Source organism: Phyllostomus hastatus, unplaced genomic scaffold (genome assembly GCF_019186645.2).
Source record: "Phyllostomus hastatus isolate PE091 unplaced genomic scaffold, TTU_PhHast_1.1 phas_scaffold_46, whole genome shotgun sequence".
Lineage (NCBI taxonomy): Eukaryota > Metazoa > Chordata > Mammalia > Chiroptera > Phyllostomidae > Phyllostomus > Phyllostomus hastatus.
In genome coordinates, this window is record NW_025334032.1 from 3,783,312 (window position 1) to 3,803,236 (window position 19,925).

General features: G+C 37.9%; 1 non-coding gene across 1 annotated transcript; it reads left to right on the forward strand.

Annotated features, from left to right (window-relative positions):
- Nucleotides 1–1,648: 1,648 nt before the first annotated feature.
- LOC123807849 lies at nt 1,649–1,768 on the forward strand. Its single transcript, XR_006783723.1, has one exon. It is a non-coding gene; the product is annotated as a small nucleolar RNA SNORA67 (small nucleolar RNA).
- The last annotated feature ends 18,157 nt before the right edge of the window (nt 1,769–19,925 follow it).

Here is a 19,925-nt window from a genome sequence, read left to right on the forward strand (position 1 = left end):
AATCTCAGATATTCCATGCAGCAACATCTTCACTGATATGTCCCCTCTTGCAACGGACATAAAGGAAAGAATAAACAAATGGGATCTCATCAAAATAAAAAGCTTCTGCATCGCTAAAGAAAACAGCATTAAAATGAAAACAGAACCAACCGTATGGGAAAACATATTTGCCAATGATACCTCGGACAAGGGTTTGATCTCCGAAATATATAAAGAACTCACAGAACTCCATTCTAAGAAGACAAGCAACCCAATTAAAAAATGGGCAATGGACTTGAATAGACACTGATCAGGTATTTAAATCTAACTACTAGTTAAAGCAAGTACTAAAGTCAGAGGAATATATTAATACCACAAGCATGTGATTAGCAAAATCCAAAATGTGGAAAGCTATACAAGGCAAATGATCTGATTTGTTTAATAACAAAATAATGAAAAAATACAGTAAGAAGAACCTATACGTTAAAAGTAATTTATGAGACAACTGGAGAAATTTGCATATGAATATGTTTAGTGAAAATAATGGTTTGCGACTAGTTTAAAAAGTAATCATGCACACATTATACACCAAAATATTTAAATGAAATTATATGCTGTTTAGAATTCACTTCAAAATAATGCTTGATTGTGTGTATATGGGGAGGGGCATGTGTAGGATTATAAATAAAACAAGATTGGGCAGGAGTTGATAAATATTGAAGTTGACCTTTGAAAGATGATTATGTCGTAACAGAGGAATCTGGCCAGATGGCTGCGGGTAAGGAAAATACCCTGAGAGCCTAGCAAGGAGGGGGTTACAGGAAGCATCAAAGGCACCCCAGGATTGAAACTGGAGCTGAGGTTTATAGGCTTCCATGCTCCAGGGGAACTGTAAAGAATGCCAAGGCACCTGTAGGAACCAGGTGCCCCAGCAGCTGAGCAGTTCATGACACAGCCTACACAGAACCTGTACTCCCTGTGGGGGCCAGACACCACACTTTAGGCCGAGACATTTGTGCCACTGTTCGTGTCCTGTAAACTTCCTCCACTCCCACAACAGGGCAGCCAGAAAAGGGGCAAAGACCCTAGTAGGCTGACCAACATAGCGGACATTAGCGCACATTGATTGAATAGCTTGATGCTCCGCTGCGCATGGATTTGTGGGCGGAAACTTTAAAAGAGTGCGGGCAGACATGCTCTTTCTTTTCCTCTCCCCTCACCCTCGGGGTGTGGCAGAGAGTGTTTGTGGGAGCCTACGAGATGCTGGGCCCTGCTTGTGGCTCTTGCCGTGCCCTGCTGGCATAGTTTGGAGCAGGCCAGGATGCACTTTGCCAGTAGTGGGTGGCAGGATACTGCAACCTGTGGAAGGGTCCTGGACTGCTTCCGCTCTCTCATCCTCACAGCTGCACACAGACACATAGACTGGGAAAGTTCCTCAGCCCCAGGGGAACGAGCAGCCCTGGGCCCTAGGTCCCCATGGAGGAAGCTTCTTCTGCATGGCCAGCTGGAGTGAACTGGCAACACACCCCAGACCCCAGGAGAGAAGAAACTGCATGAGGTAATGTCAACTCTGGAGCCCACAAGTGTATATCCCTGAGAGGGAGACCCTGAAAGCTGGAGTATGGAGACCTATCCCTATAGCGACTGTGGGTTCCAAAAATAACAGACAATCCTAATAGTGACACTCTTTAGGAAAGTAGCAACTTGGAATAAAATCTGGCATGCCTCATCTTTTCAGGGCAGAAGGTCATGTGCAATTTCCTTTGCCTTTCTCTGGCTGCCTACATGTAAAAAATAAGTAACTAAAAATAAAAAATTAAAAAATAACAGATAAGGATAATGGGAAACTTCTGGGTGTACATCTGGATTTCAGTCTCTGGGAACAAGGGGATTTCAGTGTTTTGCAAGAGAATGGCTTGGACAAAAGGAGACTTCAGCTCCCCACAATTAGGAACCCTGTTAATAAAAAACCTTTTTCCATCCTCACCTATTTCTGTGTTATGTTTGTGCATGGGGGCAAGCAGCCAAACCCCGGACTCCTTGGTTACAATATCATTCTTTCTACTTTTGTATATGTCTGAAATTTTCCATCAAAGAGGAAAAATGAATGAAAGCAACTAAAGCCTTGACATTCATTTTTCAATTCTATGTCCGAACAAAAACCTGTATTGATACAAATCATGCCAAACTTTAAAAACAATTAAATGTACATTTCATAAAGCAGAATTAGTCCACATGTAAATATCATGTGGTCCTTAAATAATTTTTAATATTTTTTCTTATTTTTTTCGAGGCCTTAAAAAATTCCGTTTTCACCATGGCTTACTTGGAGATTTCATATGTAATATGTATATAATATGTATTATATTTTTAAAAAAATATTTCCCCCCTGGGTGTTATACAATATTTTTACTATCAACCTGCCTTGAAATTAGGTCAGCATTCATGGTTTAGGACTCGATTTTTCTCTATTGTGTTCCTCATGCTGTTGGCCTAGTTAGTCTTGGCTAATGCTCTCTCTCTTTTAGCCAAACTGCAAGGATCCTACTGAATTATTGTCCCTGAAACAACACCTCTGGCTCCCTGCCTTTCTTTGTGGGATATAGAGCCCACTCCCAAAATCTGCTGTCCTCTGCATTTTAGAATAAACAGGACAAAGCAGATTTTTTGGATTAGGAGAAAAGATTTTTATTTTTTTTCCAAATAAAGGGCTAAATCTTGAAAGGCTGTTAATTTTCAAGAACATTCACAATTTGAGTATTTTTTTAAAAGGAAAATAATACAAAAGTTATTTTGAGGTACTTTTTAACATTTATTTGTTGTGCTGAGAAAAAATAGCCCCTGCATGCAATAAAACCACATAAAACATAGAATAGGCAGAGTACAATAATTTCTTTTTTATTGAAGTAAAATGGCTAGTTTCTAGTCTTCAAATTAAAAAGAAAACTGAGCTTTCAAGTCCTTGTAGAGGTTTTATTTTAAAAGCAGCATTTATTGCTTTAATAAAAACCTGTGCTGGTTTAATACTTTCTGTATTCTAATTTGGGAAACATTCATGGGAAATGTTAAAGCATTCCACTATGTTTGAATTGGAAGTAAATGCTGAGAAAATGGAGACTAACTTATAAAATACAGTTTTGCTTCTAATTTTATAATTCTCAGTTTTAAGTTTTCTTACTTTCAAATGCTCTAAACTATGGACAATATTCATGGTTTTGATACTACTGAGTGCCCAGAATCCACTAATTTTAACATGTTGGGGATATTATGCCATGACTCACCAGTAATTACAACTTTGCTTTGAATGATTGTCATTGCCATGTTAAACTCCCAGATTCTCATACATTTTATCAGTAAAATGAAATTTAATGGAGTAACAAGTAACAAGTCTTAGTTTCAGCAAATGGGGGTCCCAATTTTTCAAAAGCAGTTAAAATGGGATTCTAGAACCAATAGCCCAATGTTTGGCAAAAAATTTTTGCAAGCATTCAGGAAGTAACTTGATTATGAAAGACCATATGGATCAACTAAGCATGTTATACAAAATTCATGTCATTTGTTTTTCTGAGGCAGACTCTAGCTTAATAAAGTGATACTATAGTTCAGTGTTTTGAGTTTCACCAGGCCATCAACATCATCTCTTGTGTTATAAGATAGAGAAATGTAAGGCTTTTGATAAGGAAATTTTAGAGAAATTAAAACAAGTTGATGTCACCCCAATGTAATGTAATGTCAATGGATTAACTTAGGGAGTCTCTAGGGGAATGTCATAGAAAGGCTTGTGATTCCTCCTAGTGATGTCATGTGAGATGAGTATGAACATGGATATGCAGAAGACATTTTGCAATTAGGCAGATAACACAAAGATGGGAGGGATATGTACTGTGATAAAAGACTACCCAAGAGTTTCAAATGATCATGACAGCTTGGAACACTGGGCCAAGGCTAATAGGAAAAAGCATAATGAAGATAAATGGTGAAGTGTTTAAAAATTTAGGGAGGGAATTCCCTAGTGTTTTCCACAGTGGCTTTTGTTTTAATTAGGGATGGTAATACACACAGAAATGGAAATGACTGTCAGTAAGGCAAAAGTTTTTATTATACTTGTAGTTCCCTAGAAACAGGAGACAGAGCATACCATGCAGAAACACATAGGGAAGCAATAGGGTCAAGTAGGTGGCAGAAAGAGTCAGGGGAAAAGGTGGACAAAAGCCTTTATCATGGTTTCCTTGGAAAAGGCAAGGCAAGGAACAATGAGCTGGTTTGGATAATTCTAGCAGACTCTGGGACACAGTGGCATTATCTTGAGATGATAAAGGCAGGTTATTGTTCCAGAGTGTAAAAATGCAGTAGAAGAGGTGGTTGGAAGTGTGGGCTCTGGAGGGTTGTTTTGCATTAGAAAGGCGTACTTGCAGGCAGGTTTACTGTCTCCAGAAGTTGGCTAGTCCCAATGGGTGCTGTACCTCTAGACTCAGCAAGGCTTCAAGATGTCAAAGCATCAGATAGAAAAACTAGAGAATGTGGTTATCACATAAATACAATGCATAAATCTCTTGCTGAGGAAAGGATAAGATTAGGCGTTTTTTAAAATATTTTTTACTGTTCAGTTACACTTGTCCCCATTTTTCTCCCATTAGTCTGCCCTGCCCTACCCACCACCAACTTCCACATTCAGCCCTCACAACCACATTTATCTTTGTTGATAGGTCCTTTATACATGTTCTTTGACTTGACCCTTCTCCTTCTTTCCCCCATTATTCACCTCCCTCTCCCCTCTGGTCACTATCAATTTGTTCTTAATTTCCATGTTTCTGTTATATTTTGCTCACTTGTTTGTTTTGTTGATTAGGTTCCACTTATATGTGAGATTATATGGTATTTGTCTTTCACCACCTGGCTTATTTCACTTAGCATAATATTCTCCAGTTCCATCCATGCTGTCAGAAGGGTAGGAGTTTCTTCTTTGATTCTGCTGTATATTAGGCCATTGTATAAATGTACCACAGTTTTTTTGATCCACTCATTTACTCATGGGCACTTAGGCTGTTTTTACCACATGGCTACTGTAAATATTATTATGACCATTGGGGTGGAAAGGTTCTCTTGAATTGGTGTTTCAGGGTTCAGAGGGTACAATCCAAGCACTGGGATTGCTGGGTCAAAAGGCAGTTCCATTCTTAGTTTTTTTGAGGGAATTCCCTAGTGTTTTCCACAGTGGCTGCACCAGTCTGCATTCCTACCAACACAATCATAGGGTTCTCTGTTCTCTACCACCTCAGCAGCATTTTTGCTTGTTGATATGTTTATGATGGCCATTCTGACTTATGTGAAGTAGTATCTCCTTGTGGTTTTAATTTCCACCTCTCTTATGGTTAATGATGCTGAGCATCCTTCTATATGTCTTTGGGCCCTCGGAGGATATCTATTCATGTCCTTTGCCCAATTGTATTCTTCCTGGAGTGCAGTCATAAGTGACTTCTTTATATATTCTGGAGACCAAACCTTGTCTGAAATATCATTGGAAAATATATTTTCCCATACAATTGGTTCTCTTTTCATGTTGCTGATCTTTCTTTTAGCCATGTGGAAACTTCTAATTTGATGTAGTCCCAATTGTTTATTCTTTCCTTTATATCCCTTGCCCTAGGGAACATATCAGTGAAAATATTGCTGCGTGGAATATCTCAGATTTTCCTATGTTCTCCTCTTTTAATAGAGTCATGACTTACATTGATGTCTTTTATTCATCCTAAGTTTTTTGTGTGTGTGTGCTGTAAGTTGGTGGTTGAGTATCTTCTTGATTTTTTGTTTTTGGGTTTTTTTTCCATGCAGCTGTCCAGATCTCCCATTACCATTTGTTGAAAAGGCTAATTTTACTTCATTTTATGCTTCTATTCCCTTTGTCAAATATTAATTGTCCATAGAGACATGAGTTTATTTGGGGGGTCTCTATTCTGTTTCATTGATTTGTGTGTTTGTTCTTATGCTAGTACCAGACTGTATTGATTACAGTAGCCTTGTAATACAGTTTGGTACCAGGTATTTGGTACCAGCACCCTCCTACTTTGTTCATCTTCTCAAAATTGCTGAGCCTCTTCAGGGTTATTTATGGTTCCATATAAATGTTTGAAATGTTCATTCTATATCTGTGAAATGTGTCATTGGTATTTCAATAGGGTTAGCATTGAATCTACAAATTTCTTTGGGTAATATGAAAATTTTGATGATGTTGATTCTTCTAATCCATGAACATGTATGTACTTCCATTTATTTGTGTCTTCCTTAATTTCTTTCTTCAGTGTTGTGTAGTTTTCTGAGTAAAGGTCTTTTGCCCCCTTGGTTAGGTTTATAACTAGGTACTTTATTTTTCTTGTTTCTATAGCAAATTGATTTGGTTTCTTATTTGTGTTTCTGATATTTCATTGTTGGTATACAAACGTGCCTTTGATTTTTGAATAATAACTTTGTATTCTGCTGTTCTGTCAAATTAACTTATTAGGTAAAGTAGTTTTTGGTGGAGTCTATAGAGTTTTCTATGTACACTATCATGTCATCTGAAAACAATGATGGTTTTACTTCCTCCTTTCCAATTTGAATGCCTTTTAATTCTTTTTCTTCTCTGACTACTATGGCTAGAACTTCCAATACTATGTTGAATAGAAGTGGTGAAACTGGACACATTTGTCTTGTGCCTGTTCTTAGCTGGAAAGCTTTTACTTTTTGTCCATTGAGTATGATGTTGACTATAGGTTTCTCATATATGGCCTTTATTATAGTGAGGTATGATCCCTCTGTTCCCACTTTGCAGGATGTTTTTATCATAAATGAGTGCTGTACCTTATCAAATGCTTTTTCTGCATCTATTTATATGATCATAAGATTTTTGTCTTTCCTTTGGTTTCTGTGATGTATTACATTTATCGATTTGTGAATATTGTACCATCCTTGCATCCCTGTAATGAATCTCAAATGATCATGGTGTATGATCTTTTTAATGTCTTGCTATATGCAGTTGACCAATATTTTGTTGAAGATTTTGTTGTGAATGTTGAAGTTTTGTCTATATCAACGTTGAGGATTTTGTTGTCTATGTTCATCAGTGATATTGGGCTGTAGTTTTCTTTTATTATTGTGTCTTTATCTGGTTTTTACATTGATGCTAGACTCATAAAAAGACTTTGGGAGTATTTCCTCTTCTTGGATTTCTGGAATAGTTTGGGCAATTTAGGGGTTAGATCTTCCTTAAATGTTTTGTAAAATTCTCCTGAGAAGCCATCTGCTCTGGGACTTTTGTGTGCCAGGAGTTCCTTGATCACTGCTTCAATTTCACCAGCCGTTATTGGTCTGTTCAGGCTTTCTGCTTCTTCATTCAGTTTTTGAAGATTGTATGTTTCTAGACATTTGTCCATTTCACCCAAGTTTTCAAATTCCTTGGCATATTGTCGTTTATAGTAATTTCTTACAATCATTTATATTTCTTGGGTATAATTTCTCTCATTTCATGTCTAATTTTATTTAATTGGGTTTTATCCCTTCTTTTCCTTGATGAGTCTGCTTAAAGGTGTGTCAATTTTGCTTAGCTTATCATGAACCAGCTCCTGGTTTTATTGATCCTTTGAATTGGTCTTTGAGTCTCTGTGTAATTTAATTCTGCTCTGATCTTGATTAATTCCTTCTTGCCACCCACTCTGGACTGTTTGCTGTTGTTCCTCTAGTTCTAGTAGATATAGGGTTAGGTTGTTCTTTTGAAATGTTTCTATCTCTTTTAGGTAGGCCTGTATCACTATGAACTTCCGTCTCAGGACTGCCTTGGCTGTATCCCATAAGTTTTGGGTTGTTGTGAGTTCATTTTCATTTGTTTCCAGAAACATTTTTATTTCTTTCCTGATCTCATTGTTAACCCATTTGTTGTTTAATAACATGTTATTCAGTCTCCAAGAATTTAACTGTGTTTGAGTTTTTTCCTTAAGATTGTTTTCTAGTTGTAAGCCATTGTGATCCGAGAAAATGCTTGATATGATCTCGTTTTTCTTGAATTGGTTGAGGCTTGTTTTTTGTCCTATCATGTGGTCTATCTTTGAGAATATTCCATGTGCATTTGAAAAGAATGTATATTTTGTTTCTTTGTGATGAAAGGTTCTATACATATCAGTTAAGTTCAGTTGATCTAGTGTGTCCTTCAGTTCAACAATATCCTTGTTGATACTTTGCTTGGAAAATCTGTCATTGTTGACAGCTGGGTGTTAAAATGCCCTCTTATTAGTGTGTTGCTATCTTTATTGAAGTCCTCCAAGATTTTCTTACATATTTTGGTGCTCCTATGCTTGGTGCATATATGTTTACAATATTTATGTCTTCTTCATGGATTCTTCACTTCAGTATTATGAAGTGTCATTCTGTGTCTCCCTTTATGGACTTTGTTTTGAAATCTATTTTTTTTCTGATATAAGTATTCCTACACTGGATTTTACCCCCTGTCAATTGCCTTGGAATGTTTTTTTTTCCAACCCTTCATTCTCAGTCTTGTAGGTCTTTTGTTCTGAGGTAGGTCTCTTATAGGGAGCACATGTGTGGGTCATGATTGCTTATCCATTCAACTATCCTATATGTTTTGATTAGAGCCTTTAATCCATTTACATTTGAGATTATTATTCCTAGGTCCTTAATCATTTTTCCCTACCAATTTGTGTTCCTCTCTCTCTCACTCTTTTTATCTTCTCAAAGCAGTGCCTTTAGCATATCTTGCAGTGATGGTTTGGTTGAGGTTTATTCCTTTTGTCCTGTTTTGTTACTTATTTTGCCTTCCAGTTTAATTGGAAGCCTTCCTGGGTAGAGTAGTTTTTGTTACAGGTCTTTGCTTTTCATTACTTAGAATATTCCTTGCCATTCCTTTCTGGCTTGTAGTGTTTCTGTTGAGAAGTCAGCTGCAAGTCTTTTGGAGATCCCATTTATGTTATTTCTTGTTTCTCCCTTGCTGCCTTTAAGATTTTCTCTTTGTCTTTGAATTTTGCCATTTTAATTATGATGTGTCTTAGAGTGTACGTCTTTGTGTTCCCCTTGACTGGGACCCTCTATGCTTACTGGACTTTCATGACTTTTTCTCTCATCAAATTAGGGAAGTTTTCCATCATTACTTTTTCAAACAGGTTTTCTATCCCTTGCTCTTCTTCTTCTTCTCCTTCTGGTATCCCTGTTATACTGATATTATTACTTTCATGTTGTCTTGCAGATCCCTTCAACCCTCTTCATTCTTTCTGAGTCTTTTTTCATTTTTTTGCTCTTTTGGGGAGGTTTTTTTTTCTTCTACCTTGTCCTTCAACTCACTGATTAGATCCTCTGCTTCATCTAGCCTGCTTTTGATTCCTTCTGCTGTGTTCTTCAATTCAGAAATTGTATTCTTCATTTTTTCCTGGCTGTTGACAGTTTCTATGTCCTTTTTCATGCTGATGTAGTTCATTGTAGCTTCCCTGTAGTTTTTGGTAATTCTCACTGAGCTCTTTGAGCTCCCTTATAAACATTGTTTTGAACTTGGTATCTGATAGTTTCCGTGCCTGTAGTTCATTTAGCACTCTTTCTGAGGATTCCACCTTTTCCTTTCAATTTAGGTTTTTTCTTTGCCTTCCCATTTTGGGGAAGACTCTTGTTGTTTGCTTTGCTTCTTAAATTGATCAGTTGACTCCCTGTCTTTGTGGTGTGAACTTCTATGGAAGGAGACCTATGAGATATAGTGGTGCATTCTCCTTCATCTCTTAAACTTGATGCTCTTGGGATGTCCTTTATGCTCTTTATGTTGGCTCTGCAGATGTAATTTGAGTTTGATTGTTGTTGGTTCATTATTTGGTGGGTTCCTCCTTCCAGCTGATTTTCTGAGAATCACTCTGCCCACCATGTCTTGCCTGCTGTTGTGCAAGTGCTATACCAGGACAAAGCCACAAAGCCCAGGAAATAAACTCACACCCACAAAAATAACAAAACAAAAAACAAAAGCAAAAAATGGTCAGAGGCATGGAAATTTAGAATAAACTGACGAAGACCAAAGGGAAGGGGTGCTGCAAATAATGGGGAAAAGATAGGGAGGGCCAAGTCAAGGAACATGTACAAAGGACACTTGGTGAAGGGCAATAGGGTGGGGATTGTCTTAGGGAGGGGGGGTTGGATGGGGCAGGGGTGAGCTACATGTTGAAATATGGGGACATTGTAAATGAACAACAATAAAAGAAAATCTAGGGTTTCATTCTATTTTATTTTTGGTAAACGAACCCTAACCAATGTAGCAGAGTAGCAAAGAAGTGTTGTACTTTGCTTTTCATATAGCAACTTATCATTCAGGTCTCTGCTCATAAATCACCTCCTCAAAGAAGTCCTCCCTAACTACCCAGCCTAATACTGCTCCCCCTTCCCAGTCAATCGCCATGACATTTGACTGTTTCATGTCCTCCTGGCACTTACTCTCTGAAATGATCTGAGTTACTTACCTGTCTGCTTGTATATCTGCCTCCCCAAACGGGAATGCAAGCTCTAATTTACCTCTGTATCCCCAGTATCTAGAACAGTACCTGGCACATAATAGGTAACTCAATAAATTTTTTCTGAGTGAGCAAATGCAGAGCTAAAATAAAACACAGCTGCATCTTGTAGTTGATTTCAAAATTAACATTTCCTCTGATTTTGTTAGTAAACACAGAGTACAATATAATGAATTTTAGGTGCCACACATTTTAAGAAAAATATTGACAAAATAGGGAGAAGATGCCAGACCATGGGTACGTACACCTAGGATAGTCTAAATATTACCTCATGTGAAATTAAGGGGGAGCGAATGTATATCTAATTCACAGGTGCTATGTATCAAGAACTGTGTTAAGTTGTAAAAGAACAAACTTCTTGTTGTCACAGGTGGGTAACTTTCTTCTGTATAAAACTGACTGGAACAAGGATTTGATCTCCAACATATGTAAATTACTCGCACAACTCCACTCCAGAAAGACAAACAATCCAATTTAAAAATGGGCAATGGACCTGATGTGTCGGGGGAGAGGGATAGTGGGGGAAAATAGGGGAAGGGTCATTAAGGAATATTATATAAAGGACACATGGACAAAGCCAAAGGTGATAGGATCAAGGGTTGGAGGCAGCAATGGGTGGGATGGGGTGGGGTGAAATGGAGAAAACTGTACTTGAACAACGATAAAAAAAAACTGGCTGGAGTTGAGATGTGAATATACCATTAGGAAATAGCCCCCCTAGGCCTATAATAGTAAAACCTTGTTCTTTTATGTGGAGGCTGGAATTCAGCCCAAACTAAGGTTGTTTCCTGGGAAAATGTAGACTTCAGCAAAAGCCACATGGGGAGGGTCCTCTTCTTGGCTTAGAGGCAGCAACCTTCTTGCTATATCCTCACATTGGGTGGGGGAAGGGTGACAGAGGTAGAAAAAATGCTCTCTGGTGTCTTTTCTTATAAGGACACTAATCCTGTGATATAAGTCCTCACCCCCATAACCTCATCTAAATTTAATTCTCTCCCAAAGGCCCCATCTCCAAATACCATCACACTGGAGGTTAAGACTTCAACATATGGATTTGCATGGGGCGGGGGGCAGGAGACACAGTTCAGTCCATAGCAGGGGTTTTACTTTCCTTGTGGCAGGATAGGAAGGGACCCCAGAATTATACTCTGTTCTCCAGATGTATGCTATTCTCTTTTGTAAAGTATTTAGTATTTTTTTAGTCCCTAGATTGGTAACCACTGAAATGTGACTGGCCCCATCCAGTCTTCTGGGATGATATACTAACACCTGGCACTGGACTCGGGCGCATGACTACCTCCTTTGATTCTGCACTGGACATCCACTAGCTTATGATCTCTCAGAAGTTCTCCATGTCAACAGGCTTCAAATGACTTAGGGACCTCCTATAGGCACACCTAGGCTGTTGGGGAGGTAGGAACACCCTCATTTCCAGTACAGCTCATTCATTCACATGATTCACATGCTTTTTGGAAAGTGTACTGGATCCTAGAGGTATGGAGGGTCCAATGCCCAGGGAAGCACTAGCACTGACATTCTCACAGGTATCTGTCCTCTTGTAATGTTTCTATGATCCCTGGAGGGTGAAGAAATGGTGACTCTGGCACCTCCATTTCCATCTTCCCACACCCAAAATTATTATCACTGCCTTCAAGGCCCTTCTTCAGAGAAGAGTTAGAACAGCAGCCCTGATCACTACCTTGAGAGAGGACTGTTTGCAAGGTTAGCTATTGGAGGATACCTGAGAATTTAGATTTTGGGAAGGTTCCCATCATTAACTGGTAAGAGTAGCTCATTGTGCCCAAATTATTTGTACAAACAATACAGTTTACACTAAATATCTGCTTTCCTTCTGGAGTCTGGAATTTGGGTACATGGCAAGCAGAGAGCATTGTGTGCTCATCCAATAAAAACCTTGGGCACTGAATCTGAGTTCTCTGGTATACAACTGTTTACACGTGTTGTCATAACACCTTGCTCAGAAAATTAAGCATGTCCTATAAGACTCCATTGTGAGAGAACTCTGGAAGTTTGTGCCTGGTTTTCCTGACTTTGCCCCATGCGTTTGATGTCTTTGCTAATTTAGCTTTGGATCCTTTGTCTGTAATAAGCCATAGCCAAGAGTACAACTGTATGCTGAAGCTATAAGTCCTTCTATGAATTATTGAACCTGGGAGAGGTCTTGGGAACCCCTGACATACCCTTCCTCATCTAGGCTAGGCACCTCTCTGATCTTATCACCTATCATGCTCTTGCCACAACTCTCTCCAAACTCAGGCACATTCACTATTCCCTCTATCTGGAGCACTGTGCCCCACACCACCATGTGGCCTATTTCCTCACTTTATCAGTTATTTCATCACTATGCCAGGTCTCTGCTGTAATATCACCCATTCAGGAGAGAATTCCTTGTCCACCCCACCCCATCATTCCTTATTATCTCACCCTGCTTTTATTTTTCTTGTTAGCACCTACCACCACCTGATACATTAATATCCATTAATTTCTTGACTTATGTCCACCCCCAACTGTCTACAACACAAGGAAACCTCCATAATGTTTTTTCATTCCATTTCTGAATGGAGCAAACTTTCACAAAGGATGCCTGGGTGAAATGACATGATGTCTGAGATTTGATTTAAAGAGTTTATTGAATTAAAAAGATGCTGCCATGGCAAATAGCACCAGGAATTCACTTGAGAAATTACCTAACATAAACTGTATATTTGAGTTTATTACCACATGATATGGGCAGGTTATCACAGGATAACTACTATTTTACTCACATGTTTCTTTTAAGTGACCATGAAAATTTTAAAACAGAAGTAGAATAGTAGAATAAATTCCCATGAAACAAACCCTAGATTATTGTCAAGATTTTTGTCACATTTGCTTCCTCTTTTCTTCCTTCACTGTAATATTATAAAGCACATTTCAGATTTCATGTCACTTTATTCCTATATCTTCATAATGTGTCTCTAAAAATTATGGACATTTTCTTACATAACCACAAGGCCATTTGCACACCTAACAAAATTCACAATAACTCCTAGAATCATAATACCTAGACCATAAAAAAAATTCCCTGGTTGTGTCAGAAAATCTTTCTACATTTCTTTGGTTGGGATCAGACTCTAAACAAATGTCACACATGTTCTTTTGTTCTGTCTCTTAATTCTTTTTAAATCTAAAACAGCCCCCTTTTATTTCTTTTTCATGCTAACTATTGCATAATACATTTTTTCACTTTTTAAAAAATTTAATTTTAATCATTGTTCAAGTACAGTTTTCTCCCTTTTATTCCCATTCCAGCCCACCCACCCATCCCTCCCAACTTCCGTCCTATTACCACCCTTCCCCTGGTTTTTGTCCACATGTCCTCTAAATTTGTTTCTGTGAACCCTTCCCATTCTCCCCTGAAATTCCCTCTTCTCTCCCCTCTGGTCACTGTGAGCCTGCCCTCTATTTCAGTGTCTTTGACTATATTTTGCTTGTTTCTTTGCTTTTTTTGTTTAGGTTCCTGTTAAATGTGAGATCATATGGTATTTGTCTTTCTCTGCCTGGATTATTTTGCTTAGCATAATGCTCTCCAGTTCCATCCATGCTGTTGCAAATGGTAGGAGCTCCTTCTATCATTCTACTGCATAGAATTCCATTGTGTAAATGTACCATAGTTTTTTGATCCATTCATTTACTGATGGGCACTTAGGTTGCTTCCAGCACTTGGCTATTGTAAATTGTGCTGCTGTGAACATTGGGGTGCAAAGGTTCTTTTGCATTGGTGTTTTAGGGTTCTTAGGATATAGTCCCAGCAGTGGAATTGCAGGGTCAAAAGGCAGATCCATTTTTAGTTTTCTGAGGAAGTTCCATACTGCTTTCCATAGTGGTTGTACCAGTCTGCAGTCCCACCAACAGTGCACTAGGGTCCCCTTTTCTCCACAACCTCTCCAACACTTGTTGTTTGTTGCTTTGTTTATGATGGCCATTTAGACAGTTGTGAAGTGGCATCTCATTGTGGTTTTAATTTGCATCTCTCTGATAGCTAGCAATACTGAACATCATCATGTGTCTTTGGATCCTCTGTATGCCCTCCTTGGAGAAGTGTCTGTTCAAGTCCTTTGCCCATTTTTTAATTGGTTTGCTTGTCTTCTTAGAGTGGAGTCGTGTGAGTTCTTTATATATTTTGGAGATTAAACTGTTGTCTGAGGTATCATGAGCAAATATGTTTTCCCATCCAGTTGGTCCTCTTTTTATTTTGATACTGTTTTCTTTATCTGTGCAAAAGCTTTTAATTTTGATGAGGTCCCATTTGTTTATTCCTTCCTTTATGTCCCTTGCTCTAGGGGACATATCAGTAAAAAAGTTTCTGCATGAAATATTTGAGATTTTCCTACCTACATTCTCCTCTAGGACTTTAATAGTGTCATGGTCTATATTTAAGTCTTTTATCCACCTTGAATTTATTTTTGAATAAGGCGTAAGTTGGTGCTCTAGTTTCATTTTTTTTGCACGTAGCTGTCCAGTTCTCCCAACACCATTTGTTGAAGAGGCTATTTTTACTCCATTTTATGTTGCTGCCTCCTTTGTCAAATATTGACTGTAGAGACTTGGGTTTATTTCTGGGCTCTCTGTTCTGTTCCATTGGTCCATGTGCCTGTTTTTATGCCAGGACCAGGCTGTTTTTATTACAGTGGCCTTGTAGTATAGTTTAGTGTCAGATATTGTGATCCCTCCTACTTTACTCTTCTTTCTCAAAATTGCAGCAGCTATTCAGGGTTGTTTATGGTTCCATATAAATTTCTGAAGTGTTTGTTCTATGTCTGTGAAATAAGCCATTGGTATTTTAATAGGTATTGCATTGAATATGTAAATTGCTTTGGGTAGTATGGACATTTTGATGATATTAATTCTTCCAATCCATGAACACAGTATATGTTTCCATTTGTTTGTGTCTTTTTTGATTTCTTTCCTCAGTGTTATGTAGTTTTTTGAATACAGGTCTTTTACCTCTTTGGTTAGGTTTATTCCTAGGTATTTTATTTTTCTTTCTGCTATTTCAAATGGGATTTTTTTTTCTTGATTTCTGCTTCTCCTGTTTCATTGTTGGTGTACAGAAATGGCTTTGATTTTCGGATATTGACTCTGTACCCTGCTGTTTTGCCAAATTCACTTATTAGGTCAATCACCTTTTTGCCCGAGTCTATAGGATTTCCTTTTTTTCTTTTTTTTTAAATATTTTATTTATTTATTTTTAGAGAGGGAAGGGGGGGAGAAATAGAGAGAGAGAGAAACATCAATGTGTGGTTGCTAGGGGTCATGGCCTGCAACCCAGGCATGTACCCTGCCTGGGAATCAAACCTGTGACACTTTGGTTTGCAGCCTGCACTGAATCCACTGAGCTACACCAGCCAGGGCTAGGATTTTCTATGTACACTATCATGTCATCTGCAAACAGTGACAGTTTTGTTTCCTCCTTTCCAATTTGGATGCCTTTATTTCTTTTTCTTGTCTGATTGCTGTGGTTAAAACTTCCACTACTATATTGAATAGAAGTGGTGAAAGTGGACAGCCTTGTCTGGTTCCTGATCTTAGTGGAAAAGATTTTAATTTTTGCCCATTGAGGATGATGTTGGCTGTAGGTCTCTCATATATGGCCTTCATTATGTTGAGGGATGCTCCCTCTATTCCCACTTTGCCAAGTGTTTTTATCATAAATGGGTGCTGTACCTTATCAAATCCTTTTTTTGCATTTATTGATATGATCATGTGGTTTTTGTTTTTGCTTTTGTTTATGTGATGTATTACATTTACTGATTTGTGACTGTTGTACCATCCTTGTATCCCTGGGATGGATCCCACTTTGTCATGGTGTATGATCTTTTTAATGTATTGCTGGAAGTGGTTTGAAAATATTTTGTTGAGGATTTTAGCGTCAATGTTCATCAGTGATATTGGCCTGAAGTTTTCTTTCTTTGTTGTGTCTTTATCTGGTTTTTGAATTAGGATGATGTTGGCCTCATAAAAAGAGTTTGGGATTCTTCCATCTTTTTGGATTTTTTGGAATAGTCTGTGAAGGGTAGGGGTTAGCTCTTCCTTAAATGCTTTGTAGAATTCTCTTGTGAAACCATCTGGTCTAGGGGTTTTGTGTGTTGGGAGTTTTTTGATTACTGCTTCAGTTTCATCTGCTGTTATTAGTCTATTCAGGCTTTCTGCTTCTTTTCCATTGATTTTTATAGGTTTATATTTTTCTAGAACTTTGTCCATTTCACCTAAGTTTTCAAATTTCTTGGCATACAGTTCTTCATAGTAATTTCTTACAATCCTTTGTATTTCTGTGGTATCTGTTGTAATCTCTCCTCTTTCATTTCTGATTGTGTTTATTCGGGTCTTTTCTCTTTTTTTCTTGATGAGTCTGCTTAAAGGCTTGTTGATTTTGTTTGTCTTTTCAAAGAATCAGCTTTTGGATACATTGATCCTCAGGATTGTGCTTTTAATCTCTATGCCATTTGATTCTGCTCTGATCTTGGTTATTTCCTTCTTTCTACTTGCTCTGGGCTGTCTTTGTTGTTGTTCCTTGAATTCTTCTATATGTAGGGTTAGGCTGTTTGTTTGAAATGTTTCTATCTTTTTTAGGTAGGCCTGTATCGCTATGAACTTCCCTCTCAGCACTGCCTTGGCTATATCCCCTAAGTTTTGGGTTGTTGTGAGTTCATTTTCATTTGTTTCCAAAGACCTTTTGATTTCTTCCCTAATATCATTCTTAACCCATTCATTGTTTAATAGCATGCAATTTAATCTCCATGAGTTTGAGTGTTTTGGGTTTTTCCCTTGGGGTTGGTTTCTCGTTTCAGTGCCTTGTGATCTGAGAAAATGTTTGGTATGATTTCAGTTTTCTTGAAATTCTTGAGGCTTGTTTTGTGTCCTATCATGTTGTCTGTCTTTGAAAATGTTCTGTGTACATTTGAAAAGAATGTATATTTAGCTTCTTTTGGATGGAGGGCTCTGTATGTATCAGTGAAGTCCATTTCATCAAGGGGATTGTTCAATGCCACAATATCTTTGTTGATATTTTGTTTGGAAGATCTGTCCATTTTTGACAGTGGGGTGTTAAAATTCCCCACTATACTTGTGTTTTTGTGAATATCTTTCCTGAAGTCCTCTAAGATTTTCTTTATGTATTTTGGTGCTCCTATGTTGGGTGCATATATATTTACAATATTTATGTCTTCTTGGTGGATTCTTCCCTTGAGTATTATGAAGTGACCTTCTGGGTCTCTCTTTATGACCCTTTTTTGGAAGTCTGTTTTGTCTGATATGAGTATTGCTACCCCAGCTTTTTTTCCTGTCCATTTGCTTGGAAGATTTGTTTTCAGCCCTTCACTTTCAGCCTGTGCAGGTCTTTTATCCTGAGGTAGGTGTCTTGTAGGCAGCATATGTGTGGGTCATTTTTTCTTATCTATTCAGCTATTCTATGTCTTTTGATTGGAGCATTTAATCCATTATGTTTAAGGTTATTATTGATAGGTATTTAATCATTGCCGTTTATGTACATGTGTTCCTCTCTCTCTGTCTTTTCCTTCCTTTCTTTAAAGCAGTCCCTTTAGCATCTCTTGCAGAGCTGGTTTGGTGGAGTTGTATTCTTTTAGACTTCTCTTGTCTGGTAAGCTTCTTATTTGGCCTTCTATCTTGATTGAGAGCCTTGCTGGGTAAAGAAGCCTTGGTTGCAGACCTCTCGTTCTCATTACTTGGAATATTTCTTGCCATTCCTTCTGGCTTGAAGTGTTTCCATTGAGAAGTCAGCTGTTAGCTTTATTGGGGCTCCCTTGTATGTTACTTCCTGTTTCTCCCTTGCTGCCTTTAAGATTCTCTCTTTGTCTTGAAGTTTTGCCATTTTAATTATGATGTGTCTTGAAGTGGGCCTCTTTGGGTTCCTCTTGATTGGGACTCTCTGTGTTTCCCGGATTTGTGTGACTTTTTCTCTCATCAAATTAGGGAAGTTTTTCATCATTACTTTTTCAACTAGGTTTTCTATCCCTTGCTCTTAGTCTTCTCCTTCTGGTATCCCTATTATAGGTATATTAATACATTTTATATTGTCTTGCATTTCTCTTAATCCCTCTTCATTCTTTCTGAGCCTCTTTTCCTTTTCTTGCTCTTTCTGGGTGTTGTTTTCTACTTTGTCCTCCAATTTGCTAATCCAGTTTTCTGCTTCATTGATCCTGCTTTTCATTCCTTCTACTGTGTTCTTCAGTTCAGAAACTGTATTCTTCATTTACTCTTGACTCTTTTTGATAGTTTCTATTTCCTTTTTCATGTTGATATAGTTTGCAGTGAGATTGTTTTAGCTTTCCTGTAGTTTTTGGTAGCTCATTGTGAGTTCATTGAACTTCCTTATCATCATTGTTTTGAACTCACTATCTGATAGTTGAGTTGCCTCTATTTCATTTAGCATTCTTTCTGAGGCTTCCTCCTTTCCCTTCATTTGTGGATTGTTTCTTTGTCTTCTCATTGTTTGTGATACTCTTCTTGTTAGCCTCTGTTTCTTAAATTGTCTGTTCTGGTTCCCTGTGATTATGGTGTGAACCTCTGTGGTAGAATACCTGTGAGATTCAGTGGTGCAGTCTTCTTCGTGTATCCTGGTGTTCACAGCTTCCCCCTACTCTTTTTTTGTGATCAGTTGGAGGAGTAAGGCAAAATGATTTTAATTCAGCAAGACAATATTCTATGATATTCACAGTAGCAGCCAGTAGAGAAGAGATGGGAGAATCTTTGGCTCCATATAGTGTTAACCGTGAGCTTCCACTTCACTAGCCACATTTTAGAAAGGATGCAATAAAGATAAGACTCTTATTGGAGAGGAAAAGAATGTTAGTTGAATCTAGAAAGCTGTGAGGCTATGGGAGGTCAGATTCTGAGGTAGGGTGGGAATAAAGAATAGTAAATAGGAGTAGTGTGTAAAAGAATAGAGACAACCCCACAATAATAGAGTTTAGGAAATTGTGAAGTGGGCTGAGATCTGGAAGGGGTGTTTTGTAGTATTTACAATTGTATGAACTAGGTCTTATTTACAATAATATTAAAGCAACAATCATGTGGCAGAACCTATGAGATCTAGATAACAAGAATAAGGAGTATAGAACCTTGAGTGGTGTACTAATGGAACACAAATGAAGGACAGTAAATTATGAACATACTGTGAATGAGATAACAGGGGGAACCTATCAAACAACCGTATAACCAGCCAAGCAAAGAAGATTATACAGAAAGAAAAAGAATACCAAAATACTATTAATATTAAAAATGTCAGAAAATTGACAAAACGATAATACAAATTTGCAGTAACTTGCAGGCTCAAAAAAAAAAGGAAAAAAAGCAGAAGATGGAATGCAGGAGAGATAAATTTGGAATGGAAGGGATAAT